Below are 2581 nucleotides of genomic sequence, written 5' to 3'. Positions count from 1 at the left end.
GGGGATCGGCCGTGAGGCTCAGCGCGAGGCGCTCTCCGGGGGCGCTGGCGGGGCGAGGGCCCTTGGCCTGGTGCTTCCCGCTGCGTGGCGGAGCGGCGGAGAGCCCGGGACCCCGCCGTCGGCGAGGAAAGGCCAAAGGGTGTTGCACGAATTCTCGATGACCCTGCGTCTGGAGACCGGGGTCGGCGCAGCGACTGTCCACCAGGCCACTGTGCCCTCGCACACGCGCAACCCGCAGGCTGGGCCGTGCCCGTCCGCCACCCGTTCCCGCACGGGCGGAGCGGCCCCGGGAGCCGGCCAGCTCCTGCACATGCCTTTGTGGAGGCGTTTGTGGGCGTGTGAGCTGTGTGCACGTGTGAGCTGTGTGCACGTGTGAGCTGTGTGCACTGCGAGCTGTGTGCATGTGTGAGCACTGTGGGGTGTGCCTGTGTGCTGCGTGCCCGCGTGTGCTGTGCTGTGTTCTGTGTGTGTGCCCTGCACGCATGTGCTGTGCTGTGTTCTGTGTGTGTGCCCTGCACGCGTGTGCTGTGCTCTTGTGTGCTGTGTGTGGGGTGGGGGGTGGCGGGGCTGCGCCTGGCAGAGCCCCACAGCCTGTGCACCCACAACCGCGAGCCAGGCTGGAGCCATCGCAAGGCGGGTGACTTCCCTGCCAGGGCCGACGGGGCCGCACGCACCATGAAGTCCTCCCGCCGGGTGACGCAGGCGCCTCCGCGTGTGTCCTGACGTGGGCCTGACGCGCTCCTGGAGCTGTGGGCTCTGCGTGTGGGCGCCCGGGGTGGGCGCCCCCGTGTTTGTGCCATTAACCTCAGGGGCGAAATTGGCACGGAACCGTGGCCTCGAGCCTGGGCCTCGTCCGAGCCGAGGAGCGGGCGCCTGAATCCCCCCAACCCTGCCCGCGGGAGCCCTGGGGCCCAGGGTGCTGGCGTGGCAAGGGCTGTGCCGCCGCCTCTGTGAGGGCTGGGGGGGGGGGCGGTGAGGGCAGGGGCTTGACGCTCGCGGGGGACTGCCCCGGAGGAGGAGAAAGACACGCCTTGCTCCAGGCGGCGGGCCAAGTGGGTGCCGGCTGCAGACGCCCGGAGCGGAGAGCGGAGGACAGCAACTGCCTGCGCAGGGCGGCCTCTGGCGGGAGGCGGGAGGCCCGTGGGCTGTGTGACCAGGGGCGGGGGCCTCCCGGGAGGGACCTTGGCCTGAGATGGAGGGGAGCAGAGAGGCGCCGCCGCGTTGAATTAGCTGCACAGTGTGTGCAGGTGTGTGCAGGGATGGGGTGCGTGCAGATGTGCATGGGGGGTGTGTGTGGGGTGTGTGTGGGGGTGTGGGGTGTGTGGTGGTGTGTGCAGCTGTGCGTGTGGGTGTGCAGGTGAGTGTAGGTGGGGGTAGGTGGGGACCAAGAGCCCCCCTCGGAGTCGCACGACAGACACAGAGGACCAGCAGGACGGAGGTGCTGCCCCTCGGCAGTCTGCCAGATATGAGGGGCTAAGGATATGAACCTCACTTCTGAGACAGGTGGCTGCCTGGGAAAGGAGGGGGTTACAGCCAGCCTGCCCCTGGGGCCCAAGAAGTGGGGGGACCCCCAGTCCTAGGACAGGTCGGGAGGCTGGTGACCCCACCGTATGGTCCAGGAACTTTGCCCTGGAGCGGACGAGGGGCGGGACCCTCCCCCTTGCCGGCTGCCGGGGGCCGCTGTGTGCGGGGAGGTGCCTGCTCCCCAGGTAGCCTCCTGGCCTGGGAACGTCTTCTGGGGGACAATTGACAGGCGCACTGCTCCCCACGATTAGACGGGTGATCAGATACACAGGGCGGCCCGGGCCCCGCGCTCCCGGCTCTCAAGGCACCCGACGCCGATGGGTGGATGCAGCCGGGCCCGGCGCCAGCGACAAGGGCAAGCGAGAGGCTCCTGCATCAGCTGCAGTGGCCGCAGCTCTTATGCAGTGGGCTTTTATGCCTTGAGGGAGGCGTCTTGGGGGCTGGTCCCCCACGGCTTCTCTTTTTGGCAGCCCAGGCATTGATCCCCTTATTTCGGCTGGCACATACAAGCTACCCCCACATTTAATAGCTACCCCCCCAAATTTAGGTGCTTCAGGCAATGTGCATCGACTGAGTTCTGAGTTCTGGGGGCTCTGATCCTGCCCTGCTCTCGCCCTGCGGTCGGCAGCACGGCTGGGACGCCTCGGCAGGCGGGGCCCAGTGCCAGCTGGTTGGTGGCTCCCGGCAGCGCCCGGTGGTCAGGAGGGGAGGCCCATGCAGGGCCCTCCTGCCAGGCCAGTGCAAGGCTGTGCACCCAGAGTGCTCACCACCCTCCCTCCCTCCTCCTGTCTCATAGCGCAGCCCGCGTGTGGAAATGGGGAACCCTCGGTCTTAGCCATGTCGAAGCCCCGACATGAGCTCCCTGTCCCCACACCCCGCCCATGGGTCCGCTCGCCCCTCACCTTGACTGGACTCAGCAGGCCTCCAGGGTCCCCAGTGGGTGTCCAGGTTACCCAGCTCTCTGGCAGGGCCCTTGGAGGCGAGTGTTTGGGGTTGAGCACGCCGTGGGTGTTGGAACACGAGGTGCACGCATGCCCATGGCAGGGCCAGGCCCTGG

Source organism: Talpa occidentalis, unplaced genomic scaffold (assembly GCF_014898055.3).
Source record: "Talpa occidentalis isolate TD23 unplaced genomic scaffold, MPIMG_talOcc4v2.1 talOcc4.5, whole genome shotgun sequence".
Lineage (NCBI taxonomy): Eukaryota > Metazoa > Chordata > Mammalia > Eulipotyphla > Talpidae > Talpa > Talpa occidentalis.
Note: the sequence above shows the minus strand (reverse complement) of the source record.